The sequence below is a fragment of the Hordeum vulgare genome, chromosome 1H, assembly GCF_904849725.1.
Source record: "Hordeum vulgare subsp. vulgare chromosome 1H, MorexV3_pseudomolecules_assembly, whole genome shotgun sequence".
Classification (NCBI taxonomy): Eukaryota; Viridiplantae; Streptophyta; class Magnoliopsida; order Poales; family Poaceae; genus Hordeum; species Hordeum vulgare.
The window spans coordinates 247,349,356-247,374,552 of record NC_058518.1 but is presented as its reverse complement, the minus strand read 5'-3'; the positions used below and the strand labels follow the sequence as shown (position 1 = coordinate 247,374,552).

At 40.6% G+C, this 25,197-nt stretch overlaps 1 pseudogene; it reads right to left on the bottom strand.

The window, feature by feature from the left end:
- LOC123398239 overlaps positions 1-25,197 on the bottom strand; it is a 97,324-nt pseudogene that overhangs the window by 60,646 nt on the left and 11,481 nt on the right.

Sequence of the window (25,197 nt, the reverse complement as noted above, 5' to 3'; positions counted from 1 at the left end):
ATATAGCCAAGGTAAACAACATCATCTCCAAATGATAAAGAGGATATAAAATGGAAGGGAATGTTAACTACAACAGGATTAACAACCACCAAACATTATAATTTAAACTAGTATGGTTAAAAATGAATAGAATGTAGCTCATGCTTAAACATCACACTCGATAATTGTGTTAAACTGAAGTACACATCATGTGTAGTATATGCTTGAAAACTCGACAAATGCTCACTTCAAATATAGCAGGAACCAAATATAGACATTCAAACTGGTATTGATGAAATCAAACAACACAGTTCCAACTTGCACATAATGAACATCACACTGTGAATAACTAAAATTAACAAGGCATATATGATCAGTATAAGAACCAAGTATGTCCATTGAAAACTGGATAGAGGCTCACTGCAATCAACCTAACAAGCAAATACAGATAAATAGGGCACATGCTTGAAAACTGGACAAATGCTCACTGCAACCTGTCTAACAAGCAAATACAGATAAAAAGAGATCTACTTGAAAACTGGACAAATGCTCACTGAAACCAACCTAACAACTAAACAAGGCATCTACTCACTATAAACAACCAAATATAGCCATTCGTGCAACCGAAGTGGACAATTCAAGCTTAAACATCACATAGCCCTATTGAACATTACATTTTTGCATAACCGAAATAATTAAACACGGGACAGTTAGAAACCGCATGGCAAAGTCTACAACAAAGGGTACGGTTTGTCTAGTTAGAAAAAGTAAGATTTGTTGATAGGATGTTGCCTCGTCATGGACGGGGTTCTTCTAGTTGGAAGAGTACAAACCCATGGTGCGCTCTCTAATGTTGCAGATGCGTTGTTTCACCTTGGAACACCCTTTCTGGGTGCCCTCCTCGTGGTCATGGTTGATGAGATCTGACTTGGCAGTTGAGGATCCCAAGCCGTCGCTGCACAACGTGTCCTTCAGAAATGACAAAATGGGCTCGATGGCGTATAAGCATCGCAAATCCTTGACCGTGTGGCGGAGAAGATCAGCAGAAGGGCCTTCGAAGAGATCAATGATACGTCTCCATTGTATATATATTTTTTATTGTTTCATGCCAATGTTCTACAACTTTCAGATACTCTTGACAACTTTTAATACTATTTTTGGGACTAACATATTGATCCAGTGCCCAGTGCCAGTTCATGTTTGTTGCATGTTTTTTGTTTCACACAAAATCCATATCAAACAAAGTCGAAACGGGATAAAAACTTATGGAGATTTTTTTAGAATATATGTGAACTTTGGGAAGTGGAATCAAGAAAAGGCGGTGCTCGAGGGTCCCATAAGCCATAGGGACGCGACCTGGGGGGTATGGCACGCCAGGCTGTCATGTGGCCACACCGTAAGGCAGTTGTTGCCCTTCTTTCGCTGCAAGAGACAAAATATCTGGATAAAAATAGTGTTAAATTTTCAGCCCAATTGCAGTTACGGATCTCCGGGAATATAAGAAACGGTGAAACACCAGAATCTAAAACGCAGAAACAGAAGGAAGCAAAGAGAGAGATCCAATCTCGGAGGGGCTCTCGCCCCTCCGCCGCCATGGAGGCCAAGGACCATAGGGGAAACCCTCCTCCCATATAGGGGTCAAGGAAGAAGAAGAAGAAGGAGGGGGCTCTCTACCCCTCTCTCCCAGTGGCACCAGAACGCTGCCGGGGCCATCATTGTGACGGCGATCTACACCAACAACTTCGTCACTGTCATCACCAACTCTCTCCCTCTCTATGCAGCGGTGTAACACCCCTTTTCCCCACTATAATATCTACTTAAACATTGTGCTCAATGCTATATATTATTTCCCAATGATGTATGCCTATCCTATGATGTTTGAGTAGATCCATTTTGTCCTATGGGTTGATTGATGATCATGATTGGTTTGAGTTGCATGTGTTTTTATTGGTGTAGTGCTATGGTGCTCTCCGTGTCGCGCAAGCGTGAGGGATCCCCACTGTAGGGTGTTGTAATGTGTTCATGATTTGCCTATGGTGGGTTGCTTGAGTGAGAGAAGCATAAACCCGAGTAGGTGGGTTGTTGCATATGGGAGTAAAGAGGACTTGATACCTTATAATGCCATGGTTGGATTTTACATTAATGATCTTTAGTAGTTATGAATGCTTGCTAGAGTTTCGATCATAAGTGCATATGATCCAGGTAGAGAAAGTATGTTATCTTATGCCTCAACCTCATATAAAATTGCAATAATGATTACCGGTCTAGTTATCGATTGCCTAGGGACAAATAACCTTCTTGTGACAAAAAGATATCTTCTAGGACCAACTTAGCTGTTTTTTTATCTTAGCACCCCCTAGTTTTTATTTACGTGTTATTTATTTTCTTGTAAACCTATCATATCATGCCTACAAAGTACTTATAGTTTCATACTTGTTCTAGGTAAAGCGAACATTAAGCGCGCGCAGAGTTGTATCGGTGGTCGATAGAACGTGAGGGAATATTTGTTCTACCTTTAGCTCCTCGTTGGGTTCGACACTCTTACTTATCGAGAAAGGCTACAATTGATCAACTATACTTGTGGGTTATCAAGACCTTTTTCTGGCGCCGTTGCTGGGGAGCAATAGCGTGGGGTGAATATTCTTGTGTGTGTTTGTTTGCTTTATAACTAAGTAGAAGTTATTTGCTGTTTAAGTTGTTCTCTATCTTTAGTTATGGATATGGAACATGAAATACCAAAAAATAGGTGTACTTGCTACTTATGGAGATGGGGAACCTCCTAAAACCCTTGATGATCATTATGTGGAAGATATCATGCACTACTTTAATAATCCTGAGAAAACCCCATTCAATTATATTATCGGAGACACGTTGGATCCTTGTGAATATTTTAGCGATTATCGCTTGACTCAAAAAGGAAAACTCTTATGGGATCAAATTCATATGTTGAAATGGTATGCTTGGAATATATGCTTGAGATATGATATTACTTGTTGCTCAAGGATGAAGGCTAAACACCTTCCCCTTTCATGTGAATTTAATGATAATGAAACCTTGGCTTCTTATGCTAATGGTATATATGATTACTATGATGTAGAACAAATAGAAGAGTTTGTTGCATTTAAGGGTGCTTATGAAATTGAAGCTTTGTTTGAAAAGTGTGAAGATTATGATGATGTTGTTTACCGATCTCAAGATTTGGCTATGCTTCGTTACTGCTATGCCAATTATGAATATAATGCCAATATTTGTCGATTTATTGAGAAAGTGTAGCGACCCGACTCAAAACGAGTCAAGCCTCTGTGTTTCTGTGCCACACAGTACATCAATGTATATATCAAAGTGCAATCACATGTAAATAGCGTAAAATTGATATATACCTTAATTATTTCAGCGGAAGTAGTCAAGGGAGTGGAGTCCCGATAAACACCAACAGCAAGTTGAGTGTAGACCGTAACCCTGAATCGTACTCTTACTCGTTAAAGAAAAATATCTGCAACATAAGACGTTGCAGCCGTGTAGGTCAGCATATTGAATATGCCGGCAAGTCACATATGAGAGGAGTGAAAAGTAATCAGCTATACTATATGCATATATGGCAGGTGGAGCTATAAGTTTTTAGCGAAAAGCAAGTTTTCTCCTACATCAAGAGAGGCTTAAAAGCAAAATGTTACTACGTTGTTTGTTGTTAACGAGATGGTTCCGCCAACCAATTCTCGTACCCGAGTTGTCAATAATTACCCTCATCAAATATATTTAATGGCGTTGAGAATTTCAGATAACTTCAGTTCCTTTGGCTCAAGTTGTCCATGACCGTGGACACGGCTAATCGATTAGGTTTGAGTACTCTGCAGAGTATTGCACACGTTCCCCACAAGATTTGATCGCCTCCGAGTATGTCCTCGCACTTCAGGGTGTTCGAAGACCGGATGATCAAAACATGGTCTTTCAACGGGTCCCTCTGAATCCCTGTCGGTGCCCATCCATTCCTACCGTTCTTCTACATCTGCTAGCACCGCCTGTCCAGAGTGGCCGTGTTGTCCAACCAAGCCAGAGCCCATAATGACTTGTGGCTGTGCAGGTAAGCCTTGGGTCTTGAAAATATCCGTCCGTCTCTTTGAGCCTGGGTGAAGCTTTCCGCAGGATGTCATGGCCTCTCCAGCATCCCGGGTCATCCACTGGGTTCTCCAGGGAGCCGATCAACCGTCCTTCACCCAGAGTTGCATTGCGTCCGAGGTCTTGAAAATCTTGTCTTAACCGGTCTTGATTATTTAATCAACCTCGCATCACTCGTGTTATGCACTCAACCGAAATCCCGTCTACTCAAGCATAGCAATATGAAATTTGTCGTCCCGGGGCCAAGTATCGGGGTTGTTGTGTGCCTACCACATGATACTACAATCTATACTAAAATTTTCAAGTACCTAAGCAGCATGCAATTGGGCATAGGATGGTAGATCTACGATGCATAAAACATAGGTGATAGTATGATCAAAGTGACTTGCCTGGTGATGTTGACGAAGAAGAGTTTTCTCGAGAAATAACTTGATAGACTACTCGTCACTCTCCGATGAAATCTATATAACAAACATATCATTCACATAAGCACTCATACTAGCAATCATTCTAGCAATCAAAACAACAGAGAGAGCGAATAGGAATACAAAGGGAACTTCAAATAAGACTAGGGAGTCTTCTACTACGTCAAACACTAAATAGTTTTTGTCTAACAGAAAATAAAACACTAAAATAGAAAAAATAACAGAAAACAAAATATAAAATAACTAAGATAATAGAAGTAAAATTTACAAAATAATATTTTTTATAAGTATTTTCAAAATAGGAAATCAAACTAGCAATGCAATCAATTCGCAAGTTAGTATAGAACTAGAATTGATTCCGTGCAAACAAATAAGAATAAATAAAGTAAAATTTTGTTGTTGTTGAAAACTTACTGGTAAATATCAGAAAACAAAATATAACTTGTCACAATTACAAAAACAAACAAATTAAGAACAATTAATACAAAAGAAATAGCAAGAAAACAAAAAAGGCTAAAACATAATCTGTTTTGCTTAAAACCCTAAGTAAAATTATTTAAAAAACATTGAAACTTAAACTACTGAAATATATGATCAATAGGAAACAACAGCAAAAATAATCAAATTAAAAGCTATTTTTAAACTCCCGGAATAAGCAAAACAAGCTTTAATTCAAATCTGATCTAAATCAATTTTTATAAATCCAAACATAGATAAATTATATATCTACGGAAACTACAAAAAATGTTTGATCCAACGCAAAAAGAATCACCTAATTCTGAGTTATAGACTAATAGATATGAATTTTCTAAAATTGCAATTTTCTGAAAAAATGCAATACGGGATTTCATGAATCTCACCATGGGTGACAGAGAGGAAGAACTCCGGCGAGGTAGCTGCTCCGGCGAGGTGGGGAGGTCGCCGGCGGGGTGGGGAATCGGCGGAGGAGTAGCACGGCAGGGGGTGGGGCGCTGGAGAGGCTCGGCAGGCGTGATGGGGAAGCGCCACGAGACCTACTATACTCCGTTCTTGACAGGAAGATGAGGATGGTGGCGCCGTGGCTACGAGCATGGGAACGGGGCGTTTCTCGAGGGGAATGGAACGAGGAGGACGAGGGGATACTTTATAGGTGGCGAGGAGGTGCTGGGAGGGAAGGAGATTCGCGAATTCCGGAAGGGGAGGATCTCTTGGTTCCTGCCATGGAAGTTCCTGGTAACGTGAATGACTAGAGGAAGGAGAAGATACTAAACGGGCCAGATTTAGAAACTCCTTAATGGGCCAGCTCTTTATTTCCTATTAAACGCGATTTCTTTCCTTTTTTTAAAAAACTAGGAAACTAAAACGATAAAAGGGAATTCAAATCAATTCGGAATAAAGAGTTTCTATATACTAAAATTACCAGAAAAATAAAATCTAAAAGATGGGCATTTTTCCACGGCAAAAATAAAAACTTCAGAAAAAATTATTTTCACAAATTTGCCTAAAAGATTTATTTTCTTTTGCAAATAATTTTCAAATGACCCTCTAAGTTTTAGGGTTCAAATAACTTTCAAAATGCCCGTGTTTTTGAGGGTCATGTTCCTCCGCTCTTTCTTGCGTGCAAGAATTTTGTCGGGGCATTTTCTCCGGGAAGGAAAATATAGAAGCAAGGGCAAATATTTTGAAAGGATTCAAATGCAAACTCCGTTCAAATTCTTTATAGTTGAAGAAGTCATGTCATCTTCTCTCTTTGCTTTTAAATGATTGAATTTGAATTCACCGGAGATGGGGAAAGTCATTTTATTCCCTCTCATTCAAAAGTTTTTGAAAAGTTTCAAATTTCACACAAGTTTCAATCACTCAAGCAAGCAAACAAACAATCAATCTAATAATTATATTAACATTCCAAAATTTATAATTTTGGGATGTTACAGAAAGTCTCCGCTAACCAAGAAGAGACTAATATTTTGCAGGAATCTATGGAAGAAGAAATTGATGACACTGTGAGCTCATTGGATGAAAAAGACGAGGAGAAGAGAGAAGAACAAAAGGAGGAAGAGCGGATTAGCTACCCGTGCCCACCTTCTAATGAGAGTAACTCTTCAACTCATATATTCTTTGATTTCCCTTCTTGCTTACCGAAGGATGAATCCTATGATAAATTTTTTTTGAAGGAAAACTGTAGGAAACCCCCCATAGCTAGTTTGTTTTGAAATAATAAGAACCCAAATTCGCGCCCGTGGGGACTTGAACCTGGCTGGCTGGGTTGTACATCCACTCCACTAGCCAAGTGAGCTAGGTTCACTTCCTCGCTATGATAATTGCTATGAGCCCTTGAATCAATTTGAGATATCCCTTTTTGATGAACTTGATGCTTTCTATGCTTGTGGCCATGATGCCAATATGAATGATGATTATGGAGATGAACTTGCTAAAGTTCCTTATGTTAAGAATGAAATTGTTGCTATTGTACCCACACATGATAGTCCTATTATGTTTTTGAATTCTCCCAACTACACTATATTGGAGAAGTTTTCACTTATTAAGGATTATATAGATGGGTTGCCTTTTACTATTACACATGATGATTTTGATAGATATAATACTCACGTGCTTGCTGCTCCTACTTGCAATTATTATGAGAGGAACTACATCTTCACCTCTCTATGTTTCCAATACGATAAAATTGCAAGAAATTGTTTATACTATGCATTGGCCTTTACTTTGTGTGCATGAATTGTTCTTTTATGACATGCTGATCCATAGGAAGAGAGTTAGACTTCTTTGGTGCGTGATATATGTTACTTTGTGCTCACTGATGAATTACAAATCATTGTTAATTAAAATTGGCTTTGATATACCTTGGGATTCGGGTGGATCAATTACTTGAGCACTTTATGCCTAGCTTAATGGCTTTAAAGAAAGCGCTGCCAAGGAGACAACCCAAAAGTTTTAGAGAGTCATTTTATTATGTTGTGTCTTTTATATAGTTTTAAAAAAATAAAAATAAAGAGGGGAACCTAAAACTTTTCAAAAGGAAAAATGAAAGTGAGAGAGACAAGCATTGTAAAAATGGGAGCATGCCTTGAACTTTGTTCATGCCCATGAAAACCTTGTGAATCTTAATAACAAAAAATTTCAACAAAAATTGTTATCCCCTTGTATAAATCCATTGTATTATAAAACTAATGTGCCAAGATTTGCCTTTTAGGTCGATTAGATTGCTTGTTTGCTGTGTGTAGTGCAAACACTGAAACTTTGGCTATAGTGCATGAATTTACATTTTTTACTCGAATGTCAAAAGTTTCTGAAATATTTACACCGAACTACTTTGCAAATTGTTTATTTCTTCCTAAGTTTTCAGAATATTTAGAGTTACAGAAGTATGATGAATGTACATATTACTAGAGACTATCATGTTTTTTGACAGATTCTGTTTTTGATGCATTGTTTTTCTTGTTTTGATGAAACTATCGATTGTATCGGTGGTATAAGCCATGGAAAAAGTTATATTACATTAGACAAAATTCAAAAAATAAAATATGAATTGGTTGGCAACAATACTTGAAGTTGTAATTTGCTTTATTATTACTAACGGATCTCATGAGGGTTTTGTTAAGTTTTGTGTGATTGAAGTTTTCATGTTTTGGGCGAGATCACGATGGATGAAGGAATAAGGAGTGGAAAGAGATTAAGCTTGGGGATGACTATGGCACCCCAAGCTAACATTCAAGGCCTCCCAAGCAACTAAGCTTGGGGATGCCCCGGAAGGCATCCCCTCTTTCTTCTAACAACCACCGGTAATTTCACTTGGAGCTATATTTTCATTCGTCACATGATATGCATAAATCTTGGAGCGTCGTGTGCTTTTTATTTTTCTTTTAATAATGCACCATGTCGGTATGATAAAGCCCTTGGTTGATTTATATAAGGCTCTTTGCACCTCACTTATATCTTTTGAGTATGGCTTTATAGAATGCTTCATGTGCTTCACTTATATCATTTGAAGTTTGGATTGCCTATTTCTCTACACATAAGAAAACCGTGATTTGTACAATGCTATTTTGCTTCACTTATATTTGTTAGAGAGTGGTCATATCTTTTGTAAAAATAATTAAACTCTCATGCTTCACTTATATATATATTTAGAGAGCTAACACGAGTTGGTCATTCACATGGTTAGTCATAAAATCCTACATAAAACTTGTAGATCAGTGAATATGATATGTTTGATTCCTTGCAATAGTTTTGCGATATAAACATGGTGATATTAGAGTCATGCTAGTTAGTAATTGTGGATTGGTAGAAATATTTTTGTTAAAGTTTGTGATTCATGAACCATGCACGTATGGTGAACCGTTATGTGAAGAAGTCAGAGCATGATTTATTTATTGATTTTCATCCTTTGTGTGGAGGTCGGGATCGCGCGATGGTTAACTCCTACCAACCCTTCCCATAGGAGCATGCGTGTAGTACCTTGTTTCGATGACCAATAAAAATTTTCAATAAGTATGTGAGTTCTTCATGACTAATGTTGAGTCTATGGATTATATGCACTCTCACACTTCCACATTTGCTAGACTCTCTAGTACCGCGAAACTCCCGCCGTTGCATTAAACCCACCTTCCTCAAAACAGCCACCATACCTACCTATTATTGAATTTCCATAGCCATTCCGAGATATATTGCCATGCAACTTCCACCATTTCGTTTATTATGTCACGCACCATCATTGGATATTGCTTTGCATGATCATAAGATAACTAGCATGATGTTTTCATGTTTTTGATGTCATTGCTATGCTAGATCATTGCACATCCGCCGGAGGCATTCATATAGAGTTATATTTTGTTCTAGTATCGAGTTGTAATTCTTGAGTTGTAAGTAAATAAAATTGTGATGATCATCATTATTAGAGCATTGTCCCATGCGATGAAAGGATGATGGAAGCTATGATTCCCACACAGGTTGGGATGAGTCTCCGGACTTCATGAAAATAAAAGAGGCCAAAGCAGCCCAAATAAAAAAAGGCCAAATAAGCCCAGCAAAAAAATGGGGAGAAAATAAAAAAATGAGAGAAAATAGAGAAGGGGCAATGCTACTATTCCTTTTTCCACACTTGTGGTTCAAAGTAGCACCATGATCTTCATGATAGAGAGTGTCATATATTGTCACTTTCATATACTAGTGGGAATTTTACATTATAGAACTTGGCTTGTATATCCCAGTGATGGGCTTCCTCAAATTTCCCTAGGTCTTCGTGAGCAAGCGAGTTGGATGCACACCCACTTAGTTTCTTTTTGAGCTTTCATACACTTATAGCTCTAGTGCATCCGTTGCATGGCAATCCCTACTCACTTGGATTGAAATCTATTGATGGGCATCTCCATAGCCCGTTGATACGCCTAGTTGATGTGAGACTATCTCCTTGTTTTTGTCTTCTCCAAAACCTCCACCATATTCTATTCCACCTATAGTGCTATACCCATGGCTCACGCTCATGTATTGCATCAAAGTTGAAAAAGTTTGAGAATACTAAAGTATGAAACAATTGCTTAGCTAAAACTGGGGTTGTGCATGATTTAATACTTTGTGCGATGAAGATGGAGCATAGCCAGACTATATGATTTTGTAGGGATAACTTTCTTTTAGCCATGATATTTTGAGAAGACATGATTTCTTTATTAGTATGCTTGAAGTATTATTGTCTTAATGTCAAATGATAGACTATTGCTTTGAATCGCTCGTGTCTTAATATTCATGCCATAATTAGATTATGTGATCAAGATTGTGCTAGGTAGCATTCCACATAAAAAATTATATTTTTTATCATTTACCTACTCGAGGACGAGCAGGAATTAATCTTGGGGATGCTGATATGTCTCCGCCGTATCTATATTTTTTATTGTTTCATGCCAATATTCTACAACTTTCATGTACTTTTGGAAACTTTTTATACTATTTTTCGGACTAACGTATTGATCGAGTGCCCAGTCCGAGTTCATGTTTGTTGCATGTTTTTTGTTTTGCAGAAAATACATACCAAACAAAGTCCAAACGGGAAAAAAGTTACGGAGATCTTTTTTGGAATATATGTGAATTTTGGGAAATGGAATCAACACCAGGCCGTGCCCGAGGGGCCCACAAGCCACACGGGCACGACCTGGGATTAGAGCAGGCTAGGTCGTCTTGTGGCCACCCCATAAGGCAGTTGGTGCCCTTCATTCGGTGCAAGAAAGCTAATATCTGGATAATAATCATGTTAAAATTTCAGCCCAGTCGAAGTTACGGATCTGCGGGAATATAAGAAAGGGTGAAACACTAGAATCTAAAACGCAGAAAAACGCGGAAACAGAAGGAAACAGAGAGAGATCCAATCTCGGAGGGGCTCTCGCCCCTCCGCTGCCATGGAGGCCAAGGACCCGAGGGAAACCCTCCTCTCATCTAGGGGGGAGGCCAAGGAAGAACAAGAAGGAGGGTGGCTCTATGCCCCTCTCTCCCGGTGGCACCGGAACGCCGTCGGGGCCATCATCATGACGATGATCTACACCAACAACTTCGCCACCGTCATCACCAACTCTCTCCCCCTCTATGCAGCGGTGTAACACCCCTTCTCCCTGATGTGGTCTATACTTAAACATGGTGTTCAACACTATATATTATTTCCCAATGATGTATGGATAATTGGCTATCCTATGATGTTTGAGTAGATTCGTTTTGTCCTATGGGTTGATTGATGATCATGATTGGTTTGTGTTGCATGTTTTATTATCAATGTTGTCCTATGGTGCTCTCCGTGTGGCACAAGCGTGAGGGATCCTGTTGTAGGGTGTTGCAATGTGTTCATGATTTACCTATGGTGGGTTGCTTGAGTGACAGAAGCATAAACCCAAGTAGGTGGGTTGTTGCATATGGGAGTAAAGAGGACTTGATACCTTATAATGCTATGGTTGGGTTTTACCTTAATGATCTTTAGTAGTTGCGGATGCTTGCTAGAGTTCCAATCATAAGTGCATATGATCCAAGTAGAGAAAGTATGTTAGCTTATGCATCTCCCTCATATAAAATTGCAATAATGATTACTGGTCTAGTTATCTATTGCCTAGGGAAAAATAACCTTCTTCTGACAAAAATATCTCTACTAAGAACAACTTAGTTGTGTCTTTATCGTAGCAGCCCCTAGTTTTTATTTATGCGTTCTTTATTTTCTTGCCAATCTATCCTATCAAGCCTACAAAGTACTTCTAGTTTTATACTTGTTCTATGTAAAGCGAACGTTAAGCGTGCATAGAGTCGTATCGGTGGTCGATAGAACTTGAGGGAATATTTGTTCTACCTTTAGCTCCTCATTGGGTTCGAAACCTTTACTTATCGAAAAAGTCTACCATTGATCCCCTATACTTGTGGGTTATCAATAGACGGCGGTTGAACCAAAGGAGTTGGGGATGGACCACTTAATCTATGACCAGGCATGCGTGAAGCCGCCGCTGTCGACGAGCTTGATGTCATAGCCAGCTTTCCGGAGATATAGTAATACACTAGCCCTCTGACGTGAAGCCTTCGGCATGGCAATGTAGTCAACTTCCTATCCGGCTTCCGCGGTGAGGTGTTGCTCCGGGATCGACAGGTGAGGACGAACGATGGTCAGCTTGCCAACTTCCGTCAGATAGTTCATGATAAACCTCTTTTTGGCCGAACGCTCGTCGATCTCTGTGGGATATGTGGTCGGGCTTAGGTTGCCACTCTCTAGAGTAGGGGATGTGGATCTAGAAGGGAGGGACACCGCATGCCTCATCTAAAAACTCAGGGGCAATGGTATGGGAATTGCTGGGTAACCTAAACTTTATTATCTAAGTTAGGAGGCACGAACAGACCGACGGGGGTTGGAAGCGCCGGCCGTGGTGGTGCCGGTGATCTAGGGTTCAAGTTGGAGGGGGGCTATGGAGGGGGGCGCAGGGTTTTGTTTGAAGATAAGACTACTAAAAATTTCAGTAATGTTGGGGTGGATATGGTGGTTGACGAGTGAGGGTGACGGTTCAAATGCGTCGGCTACTGGAATTGTACTGTAAGGTCGGTGACGATCCTCGCTAATTTCTTGGTGTCCTCCAAGCTTAAAGGGTGATGTAGCACAGCGAAGACAAGTATTTCCCTGAGTTAAGAAGCCAAGGTATCAATCCAGTAGGAAGATCCACAAGACTATGTAAGCAGCAGCTGCACACAAATAGAAAATCCTTGCAACCCAACGCGTGGAGGGGTTGTCAATCCCTCGTGGGTAAAGTGAGGATAGATGAATAGATGCAAATAAGAGTGATAACAAATATAATGCAACAAGGTATTTTTGGTTTTTTTGATAATATAGACCTGAAAATAAAAGAGCTAACAAAATAGAAAAGCAAATAGCAAAGTAGAGATTGCAAATAGATGATGTGAAGTAGACCCGGGGATCGTAGGTTTCACTAGTGGGTAGATAAATTACTGTTGCGCAATTTATATAAAAGAAAATAATTATGACGATATTCAAGACAATGATCATGTATATAGGCATCACGTCCAAGATAAGTAGACCCACTTCTGCCTGCATCTACTTCTATTACTCCACACATCGACCGCTATCCAACATGCATCTAGTGTATTGAGTTCATGGAGAAATGGAGTAATGCCTTAAGAATGATGACATGATGTAGACAAGATCTATTCATGTAGGAATAGAACCCATCGTTTGATAGCAACGATACATGCATGTCATGTCTCTTTCTATCATTGAGATTGAGCACCGCAAGATTGAACCCATCAGAAAGCACATCTTCCCATTGCAAGGTAAAAGATCAAGTTGGCCAGACAAAAACCAAATATCAAATAAGAAATACGAGCCCATAATAATCAAGCATGAATTTGTTTTCATAGATTTGACCATAAACTCACAATTCATCGGATCCCAACAAATACATTGCAAAAGAAAGAGTTACATCAAATGAATCTCCAAGAGACCATTGTATTGAGAAACAAGCAAGAGAGAAAGCCATCTAGCTACTACATACGGACCCATAGGTTTGATATGAAATACTCACGCATCATCCAATGAGTACCAACGAGGATGGTGAACCCCTCCATGATTGTGTTCTTCTCCGCAATGGGCTCTACATTGGTTTTCATGGTTCTGGAACTTGCGGCGGTAGAAATGTTTTTTGTCGACTCCTCTAGGGTTTTCTGGATATTGGGGTATTTATAGAGCTCATAGGTGGTGGAGGGGGTTCCTGAGGCCCCCACTTGATACCAGGCCATGCCACGGGCCTCTAGCGTGCCCTGGTGTCGAGTGGACCCCCTTGGCCTCTTATGCTGCTCATTGTTGGTTCCCAAGTTTCCTTCTAGTCCAAAAATATCTCCGTAAAGTTTCGTGGCAATTAGACCTCATCTCATAAGGATTTTTTGCGAAGGAAAAACAGCAAATAATAGCAACGAGCACTAGGCACTATGTCAATAGGTTAGTCCCAAAAATGATATAAAGTTGCTAGAGAATCATCATAACACATCCAAGAATTATAACATAACAGCATGGAACAATAAAATATTATAGATGCATTGGAGATGTATCAGTCGGTGGTGGAGAGTAGTGGGGGCGATGTTTGAAATACCGCGACAACTAAAATTTGGGGAAAGGAATTGACGTGGGGCGGGAGCAACCAATATCGCACACAGTCGAAAAAGAATACGCATCTCCAGTAATAAGGAAAAGTGGCAGAACCGCCGATTTTTGCATCGCTCAAGGCAGGTAGTATGTTTTTCTATTTCGAGCTAGATGGTCTATCGCAAACGGTTCATCCTGTTATAATGAAGAAATTGTGTGCGGTCTTTACATGGCTAGTGTGTTACTGCCTAGCCTTCTATGGACATTGACACTGGCAGCGGGAAACCGATGGTAGAAGAGGCGGGAAAACGATGGGAGGAGTGGTGGGAAACGATAAAGTGTTTGGATATATAACACCAATAATATGTAAAATTTAGTAAAGAAGGAAGCATGAGCTAGCACGACGCGTGCGCACAGTGCTTACCCACGGGTGCTAGACTGTTGACCAGAATCGTCGTAAATATTTAGGGCTCATTTGGACTTTTATATATTAGAATTAAGCTTTCTAAGCATTAATTTAATTTAAATAATTGAAATTGGACCTACAAATACATGCTCGAGTGCACCAAAATGGCTAGAAAAATCATACATGTGTCCTTCGATGCTTGTTTAGGTCCCATGCAAAGGATGGGAATGGAATGCAAAACACATCTCGGCTCGGCCCTGAACATTGAGAATCTCGGTTTTTAAATCCCCATAAATCCAAAACACATCTGAAAATTGTGAAACTTGGCATGGCGTCACGACATGGCACATATCTGTTGTGGAAAAAAATTGTCCATTTTGGGGCAAGCTTTATTACAAGCCTCCTACAAACTAGAGCTTCTCTCTCAAGAAGCCTCGTGGTTCCAATGGGGAAATATGTCCTCCTTGTGGGTGAAACGATAATCAATGCCTCTTCTCATATTGTATTGTTTTCTACAGGTAGCATGGAACAATAGTGATTTTTTTTTGAAATTTGAAATTATTTAGGGTTCGTTTGACCTTTTTATACATTAGTTGAGTTTTCTATGGATTTAATGTCCATATGTAATTCATGTCTGAACCACAAATACATGCTCTATTGCACCAAAATGGCTAGGAAAATCATACATGAGTCCTTGGGTGCATGTTTAAGTCCCATGCAAGGAATGTGAATGGATTATAACCGTATTAGTGTGCTGAATCGACCTAAAACACTGGGAATCTCGATTTTTAAGTCCTTGCCAATCCGAAACTCACAATAAAATCATGAAACTTGGTATGGTGTCACAACACGGTACATATAAATGTCGTGGTAAAATAATTGTCCAATTTGGGCCGATTTTTTTTACAAACCGGAGCATCTCACAAGAACCAGCGTGGCCGCGATAGGGAAACGTTTCCACCTTGTGGGCGAAACGATAATTGTTGCCTCTTCTCGCCTTGTATTTGTTTTCTACATGCAACATGTGACAACATGAGATTCGTGCTGACTTTTGAAATTATTGATGGTTCGTTTGGCCTTTTTTACACATTATTTAACTTTTCTAGGCATTTAAGCTCCATAATTCAAATCTAAACTGCAAATACATACTCCAATGCACCAAAATGTCTAGAAAAATCATAAATGTGTCCTTGGGTGCATGTTTAAGTCCCATGCAAGGAATGGGAATGGATTACAACCCTATCAGTGTCCTGAATCGGCCTCAAACAATTGGAATCTCAATTTTTAAGTCCCCGTAAATCCCAAACTCACTAGAAAATCATAAAACTTGCTATGGTTTCATAATATGGCACACACACACACACACACACACATATATATATATATATGTATGTATATATAAATATATATATTGTGGTAAACATTGTCCAATTTGGGCCAATCTTTATTTCAAACCGGAGCTTCTCGCAAGAACTCGAGTTGTCCCGATTGGGAAAGTGTTCACCTTGTGGGCGAAACGATAATCATTGCCTCTTTTCACATTGTATTTGTTTTCAACATGCAACATGGGACAATAGGAGATTCATGGTAAAATTTGAAATTATTCAGGGTTCGTTTGGCCTTTTTGTACATTAATTTACTTTTCTAGACATTTAATGTCCATATTTCAAATCTAAACTACAAATACATGCTCAAGTGCACCAAATTGTCCTTGGGTGCATGTTTAAGTACCATTTAAGGAATGGGAATGGATTACAATCGTATATGTGTCCTGGCTCGGCCTTAAACACTAGGAATCTCGGTTTTTATGTACCCGTAAATCCAGAACTCAACATAAAATCATGAAACTTGGTATGGTGTCACAACATGGCACATATATGTCGTGGTAAAAGAACTGTCCAATTTGGGCCAATCTTTTTTAAAAATCGGAGCTTATTGCAAGAACCCTCGTGGTTTCGATAGGGAAACTTGCCCCCCTTGTGGATGAAACGATAATCGTTGCCTCTTCTAACCTTGTATTTTTTTCTACACACTACAGAAATCAGCCTCCTTGCCATCTGCCATAGCAGACGGCAAAGGACCAGGTCACGGACGGCAACCACCTTTGCCCTCTGCTGGCTGATGCCCCACTTTCGACACTGGAAGTCACACTAATGAGCTTTGTTGCCTTATGCAAGGGCGCAGCAGATTACAAAGAACTTTGTCGTCAGTGTTCCTAGACAAACAGATGACAAAGGAGCTAGACAACAAAGCACAGCTGTCAGCCCCGTTAGGTGCCTAACGACAGCCTTTGTCGTCTGCCACCTGACGACAAAGAAGCTGAGCCTTTGTCGTCTACCAGCTGACGTCACTCCTGCCTCCGCCAGCCCCTGCCCTTTCTCTGCCAGCCCTGGCCTTTGTTGTCGGCCAGATGACGACAAAATGACCAAATGGTTCAGAACTGGTGCTCGCAGGTTGCATATGTTGTTGCCATGTGTCACCTTTGCCATCACTTGGCGGACGGCAAAGGCCTTTGTCGTCGGCTGGTAGACGACAAAGTTCCTATATTACCCCATTTTTATTTTTTTTGTTATTTCCCTGCATTTTCACAACACATATATAATATATATAGTTCACAACACATATATGATATATAGTGAGCTAGGCCAGATGAAAAGAACCAATACATACAGAGTTTAACACTATTCATCCATATATACATACATATAGTTCCATATTGTTCATCAACACAAATCAAAACAAAAACTAAAGCACTCCATCAATGCGAGATTCCATGTAGTGAATCAAATCTACAAAATGGGGATATGAAAGTTAGAGGAGTAGTAGAAGAAGTAGTACAAAAAGAAGAAGAAGAAGAAGCAGAAGAAGACTAGAAGAAGAAGAAGAAGAAGAAGAAGACTAGAAGAAGAAGAAGAAAAAGAAGACTAGAAGAAGAATATAAGAATCAAAAGAAAAGAAGGAAAATAATAAGAAGAAAGAAAAAAGAAGCTCATCTTTCTTCTCTTCTTCTAACTTTTTATCCTCTTCCTTCTCATTCTTCTTATTTTATCCTTTCTTTTTCTTCTCTTTCTTCTTCTCTTATTTTTTCTCCTCTTCCTTGTTTCTTCTTATTATTCCTTGTTTGTGCCTTTTATATCTAAATAACGTAATTATGCCATTTTAGAGCTAACTAAGCTTATGGTGTCATTTTGGAGGAAAATAAGCTAAGTATATGACATTTATGAGCTAACCAAGGTCATTATGCCATTTTCTTACCTAACTAAGCTCATTATGTCATAAATGAACCAAACAAGCTAATTATGTCATTTTGGCTAACTAGCATCTACGAAGCCAAGTATGCATTTGTTAAGCAAAATAATAGAGAAAACTTACCATCGTAGTCATCACGGATGTGAAGCACTGGGTTCCTCGGGCCGCCTTCACCTAGAGAAGGGGTGTGCGATGCGGCTCGGGAGTTATGTTGCACCAAAGATCATTCGCAATGTCTTTTTAGCATGATGACACTCGAATGTTCCTCGGGCGGCCTTCACTTGGAGAAGGGGTGTGCGATGCGGCTCGGGAGTTATGTTGCACCAAATATCATTTGCAGTGCCTTGTTAGCATGATGACACTCGAATGTTAAGACTAGTAACTAATGAGCATTCAAACGAAACACACCATTCCCGACGAAGTAATGACTGGCATCGGCGGAGGGGTCTGACCAGTCTTCTCGCTCACAAACTGCACATTTGGTTTTGACAAGTCAGTCATATTAGTTAGTAATGAGAAGAACATTACATGCATGATTTGGCTAATATGAAAAAGAAACTTAGCACGAGGAGCTCGTACATGACCCGGTGAGACGCCTCATTCCGTACACTCTCCTCCTACAACAACCGATCCGTCTTATCCTCCATGTCCAGTTCCTTCTCTGCCGCCATGCGGTCCCTCTCCTACAGAAGCGCCTGGGTTATCGCTCTCTCTCTGAAGAGCAGCCTGCAACACCACTCCTTGTTAGCATTTTAATCATCGATGACCACACACACAATGTAATGTAGGAAATTTATCTAAGTCCGTATAACTAACATCGATGGCGAGATCGATTAGCCCTGGATGAGTCCCTATCTCAGGACAGGAGCTCGTTTGGCGCGCCTTGATCTCTAGAAGAGTGAGAGTACACCGTATCAGCCCATCTCCAATGGCTATCGAGCAATGGGGCTCCCACCACTAGCTATCATCACCAGCTATGGATCCAAAGGTTCCTAGCTCGGGTTAAAGCCCTCCCCTTTCCATGCCTTCCCCTCCTCGTTGTACCTCACGAGCTTGTGGTGGGAGGAGATGTTGGTGAAATTCTCTAGATGACCGAGGTCAGACATATATAATGCCTTGGCCTTCTTGTACGAGGCAGTATGGGCCATGGCATAGAGGTCGTACACCTCAAGCACCTCCGTGTTCTTGTGTTGCGCCTAAAAGAGAGGCAAAAAATATTAGTAAAGGGCTCAAGCTAGCATGAATCGTCAATTGCATGAATCATGAAGCAAACCACATACCAAGTTCCGCCCGAACTAAAAGAAGTTGGCGCAGGCTTGATGTTGTGGCACAACAATCATTTGGGCACGTCGGTCCTTCACATTGTCGTGGACGGCTCACCATTGGCCTGTGCACCACTCATCCACTAACGCCTCCCAACAATCCATCTTATCCGCACACCATCTTGGGGGAACCTAAGTTAGTAAATAGAAATTTGAGCACTACGCCTACAAATCAAATCAAGGAAACTAATTACAAGGCCTTAAGAATAGGTAATTACCTACATGTACTGCTCCTTCTTGAGAAACTTTTCACGGCACGACAACTTTTCCTTCTTAATACCACATGTGGCGTAGTAGTCTCGAACAACCTGCGGCTGAGCCTTGTGGTGTAAGTTCTGTAATATGTGCTTGCACTTGGTACCGATAACCTTGGTTGCCTCCTCCTCGTATCCCTCCTCACACGTGTAGAAGGTCTGCAATCAACGGGGATTTTGGTATGATTGGTATGATTGGCATATACTGAAGAACATTAACGGGGATTTTGGTATGCCTCTTTGCACCCATACCGTTGTCCACCACAACATACCTGGAAGACTTGCAAATGGGACAATATTTCAAGCCCGCATACTCAAGCCTAAACAAGGCACATCCTTTATCACACGCATCTATCTTCTCATATGGCATCTAAAGTACACATAGTATTTTTTTCGACTGGTACTGGTTTGCAGGCATGACATGGCCTTTGGGTAGAAAGCATCCAAATAGTGCCATCATCACATCGTAGCATTCTCTGCCAAGTTGAATTGAGCCTTCACAGACATTACATGTGCGATGGCATCCAGCTGACAAACCTCAGTGTGCTCATGGAGAAGACGTTTTGAAGACTCCAACATTTCATAGAAGGCCTTTGCAGATTCCTCCATCTCATCGTCCGAATCCTGAGTATCATCAAAGTCTTGCACCATGTCTTCGATCCAGTTACCATGCTCGTCAGTGCAACGACGAACCACCTCAGCTCTGTTATGTTGGGCAGACTCACCATGAAATGTCCACACCGTATAATCAGGTGTAAAATTCCTCTTCTCTAGGTGTTTACCCATTTCGTCCTCTATCATCTACTTAAAGTTGTCGCACCCACAACAGGGGCAATAGGTTTTTATCTCACCATTTCCAAATGCGACTTTCACAAACCCATTGGTTTTTGTTAACCATTCATTGGTCATGTCTTTCTCACCAGTGCGACTCGTGTACATCCACACACGATCACCCATGGTCGTACTTGCACTGATAGTAGGTCCAATAAATTCATATTCACCAATTTATGTAGAATGTAATTGCGACTAGATAGAAAACTAATTACATCTGTTACATTTTTTATGCTACAGTTTTATTTTTTACCATACAAAAGGGAAACGGGCATTCATGGATTGAATCTATGTCTAATAGGTAAAGATGGTTCCTAATCCCACCCGAGTACGTGTAGATCAGGTTCGTTTCCCATGCTCTGCACCGGATCCAATGCAAAACATTGTTCTCATGATACACGTCTCGACAACAAGCCGAGAGAATGTGTATCCGGAGAACAACGGGGTGGTGCTGACAAAATTTTCCTTAGACCGAAGTAGAGCACGGGAAACAAAACCCAATCTACACGTACTTAAGTTGTCCATGGATAACATGGACAATTCGAAAGGATGGCGGTTATAAATATGCAAACACATGCATATTTATAGATGCCACCCATTCAAATGGGAGATGCCTAGGTTACGAGACTTGACATGAAAGGAAAATCTAGTGGCATCGACACGATGATTGGAACAGAGAAAATAGGGGACGGGGAGGAGATGATAGTCGAGCTCAGCCCTAGACTGTAAAGGCGATAGTCTAACGACGACGACAATGGTAACGAGACCGACGGTGGGCCTGGATGTGAAGAGAAGATCCTTACACATGAAAAGCACCATCACGACCAACATAAGCACCAGTTTTTATGTATTTACCAGCTCACTTCAATAATATTGTAATCAACTATACAAAAAATGTGTGAATCAATAGTGGTACTTGAGCATAGTATTGAAGCAAAGAATGGAAATAATTTTTTAACATGTTTTATTTATTATATTACTGAGTATACTATTACCTAGTACTCAAACTGCACGGGAAACTAAATATCCAAAATGATGATTCTACTCTCTCCAACAGGGTTACTAGTGAATACAAGGAAGCTGATAAGGAGATCATAGCAAAGGTGGTCAAGCAACAACTGCTTCATAAATCAACAAGGTACAAACACTCATTCCCTTTACTCGCTCCCCCCAGACAGCTGGCGCAGTTGAGATGGTATGGCCGCTTCTATGGATGGCATGACGATGTCTACCATATTATGGGTACAAATTGGCTAACTTCCATCGTTCATGAATTTTTGGGCTGATTACTCAAGCGAAAAATGTGGCCAGAGACAAGCCTTGCTAAGATGAAGGCCACATGACATTGCTTTGGTGTGGTGTAGAGTAAGCAAGATGATCATATCTCCTTTGATTTCCAACACATGTTAGATGCACTAATAAGGACTAAAGGGATACAAACATCTTTCCATATGGCCAACACCTAAACTGCCTTCATTAGCTTGGTAGCTTGGGACAGACTCTTGTGTGAACTCGCCGTCATGGGTATGCTTGCGTGATACCAACTACCATCGTGAAACACGATGACTAAAATAAGCTTGCTACACCACAACACATGCCCAGAACCCAACTACCTGAGATGATCTCCATAGATACGTGGAGAAGTTCATAGACATGTTTATTCAATATTCTTATATTAGATCATCTGGGCATATGTTCGGCTCGAAAGTGCACTTCTATAGAAATATTCAAACACGTATCATAGACACTAATCAATCCTCTGGAAATTAAGCCCTTTATAAGGGTGTCAACATCCTTTTCATTCCATCCATGTGGAATCGACCACACTATCTGGTTCTCATAGCACCAAATGTTAAATTGATGAAGGCACGTCAGAAAACTGGCCATATAAGTCATGTTGAGTTGAGCCACTCAACAAGTACATGCATGGTAATCTTGTTCTTGAATCCTAAATCTGTATAGTTCGCAAAGCATGATATTCTATTTGATCAGCAAAACAGACAACTCTACTTTGATAACCTAAATTGCTACAGTTTGCAATTCGTCTCTTGCTTCGCCCGCCTGAGTTGGATTTACATATGTGCATAATCAACCATACTATCTAAGATCAGGTGGTTAGCGATTAAAAGGGCCACATACATTTCCCATAATATAAAAAATATATCTTTGGTTTGTTTAGATAATTCCAAATCTAAGCTCCATGACTGGTAATAGACTATTGTCTTGTTTTGGCACGAACCATTCACTTCGTTCTCAAATCACATGTTGTTTGGAGATTCATAAACGCAACAAGGTACAAGATAGTGTATATCATACACTGGATGAACACACTGGAGTTGTGATCGACATCAAGGCCGCTTGAGGCATTTAGAGCACAACATACAAAAAATATGAATATTTGAAAAGAATTATGTGACATATTTGTTGTTCACACTAACAATAATATACATCCGTGTGAAATGAACCAAAGGAAAACACATACAAACATACACAAGCATACACACAACTTTGTTAGAAATTAAAAGCAAACAAGCACACAAGAACTAGGGATTACAAAATGGTGGAGGAGGAGGAAGGATCACCTTGGATGGTGCAGCGAGGATGCCGTGTGGTGGAGGAGGGCCAGAGGGAGGGGGCTCCGCGGCCTGGCACCAGCGGTGGGGCGTCGCATCCTCGATCCGTCGTGGGGGCTCTCCACGGCCTGGATCCGGCCCGGACTCCTGCTGGGAGGTGGTTGGGGGAGGGGTGGTGCCGGTTGCAAGGGTGGGGGAAGGGAGGAGGTGTGCGCTAGTGGGTGGCACCGCTTGCTGCTGGGAGGTGGTCGAGGGAGGGGTGGTGCCTGTTGCGGGTGGGGGAAGGGAGCGAGGAGGTGTGGTGGTGGCGGAAGGAGGTGGCGAATGGAGGGAGGTGTGAGGCGGTGGATGGCACCGGTTGCCGGAGGTGAGGTGGGGGAGAGAGGGGGTGGGGGGAATGATCGTTAGATAGGCATCCTATTTGTCGTCTACTAGAAGATGGCAAAGAGTATAAATGCACACGACAAACAACTAGAAGACGGCATCGAGTTAGTCCATTTCACCTACAGCTCCTTAGTGTAGTGGGGCACAACCGAGCTCTTTGTCATCTGCCAGCACACGACATAGAATGTACGGATGGCAAACAATATCTTTGCCATGAGTCCCTTCTTTGTCGTCTGTTTTGTGGAAGCTCATGGCAAATAATTTCATTGTCGTCACCTGGCAGATGGTAAAGAATGGACTGGTTGCAAATTCTCTGATTCCAGTAGTGACACGCAACATGGGATAATAGAAGATTCATGCTGAAATTTGAAATTATTCAGGGTTCTTTTAGCCTTTTTATACATTAATTGAGTTTTCTGGGCATTTAAGTTCCATAATTGAAATCTCAACTACAAATACATGCTCGAGTGCACCATAATGTCTAGAACAATCGTACATGTGTCCTTGGGTGCATGTTTAAGTCCCATGCAAGGGGGATGGATTAGGACCGTATCAGTGTCCTCTCTCGTCCTCAAACATTAGGAATCTTGGTCTTTATGTCCCCGTAAATCCAAAACTCACCAGGAAATCATGAAACTTGGTATGGTGTCACAGCATGGTACAGATATGTCATGGTAAAAGAATTGTCCAATTTGGGACAATCTTTCCTACAAAGCTCTTACAAACTGGAGCTTATCACAAGAACCCTTGTGGTTCCGATAGGGATACGTGCCCCCCCTTATGGGCGAAACGATAATTGTTGCCTCTTCTTGCCTTTTTAGTTTTTCTACACGCAACATGCAAAATTTTGAGATTCAAGCTGAAATTTGAAATTATTCAGGCTTCGTTTGGCCTTTTATATACATTAATTAAGGTTTCTAGGCATTTAATGTCCGTAATTCAAATCTAAACTACAAATACATGCTCCATTCCACCAAAATGGCTAGAAAAATAGTGCATGTGTTCTTGGGTGCCAATTTAGGTCTCATTGAAGGAGTGGGAATGAATTACATAGGTCTCATCCTCTTGAGACATTGAGAATGGTGTTTTATAAATCCTAGTAAATCGAAAACTCACCCAAAAATCATGAAACTTTACATGGTTACATGACATGGTACATATATGTTGTGGTAAAAAATCGTCCAATTTGTGACAAGGCACACACATTAATTCCCAATGCAGGCCTTTGGAACAAATAGCTGACACGTTACTATCGCAACCGGTTGTATTATGTGAACCATATGTGTTCGTGTACCGATTTAAGTGTGACCACGCGTCCCTCTATTTATTGGAGATTCCTACCTCGGTCCTGGTTCATGTCACATCCCTGAAATCCCTAGTAGAGCTTAGCAAGTTTGAGCTCATGTTTTCTTTCTTTGCATTCTAAGAAAATGAATTGAACCCAAGAAAGAAGTGAAATCAAAGCAAAACTCCAACATAGTCTATATTCAAAAACAATCCAAAGTTGTGACAAATCAATAAACCAAAAATGGCCTCCATAAAAGTCCATCATTTTTGATAAATCTTGGAAAACCCAATTCAGGATTGGTTTTCTTATTAAAAATACTTTTGGCATTTTATTTTAAACTCAAAAGCCACTGAAATCAATTAATTAATTGATTTCAAATACTTCCTAGTTTTATAAAGTGTTGAAAACTTCACATGGGGTTGGAAATATTCCAAATAACACCCTAGAGTTTTTTAGTATTTTCTTTGAATTAGTTGGAGCCAAAACAAATAAAACAAATGTTAGAAATAACAAAACAGAAATAATAGAAAAAAAGAGCTTACATGTCGCCCCCTGAAGGCCCAGCCCACCAGGGGCTCCCCTGTCATCTTCCTCCTCCTACCAGTAGGCACAGGAGAAGATGAGCAAGGGGCTGGCCACGCCACCTCCTGCTCGTCGTGGCAGCTTATCCTCGCCTCCTCCGCGCCAGCAAACCCCCCCGCATGCCTCTCTTTTCTTCCTCCCCCGAGCCCCTCCCTCTCTCTCTCCCTTATCTCTCCCCCTCTGC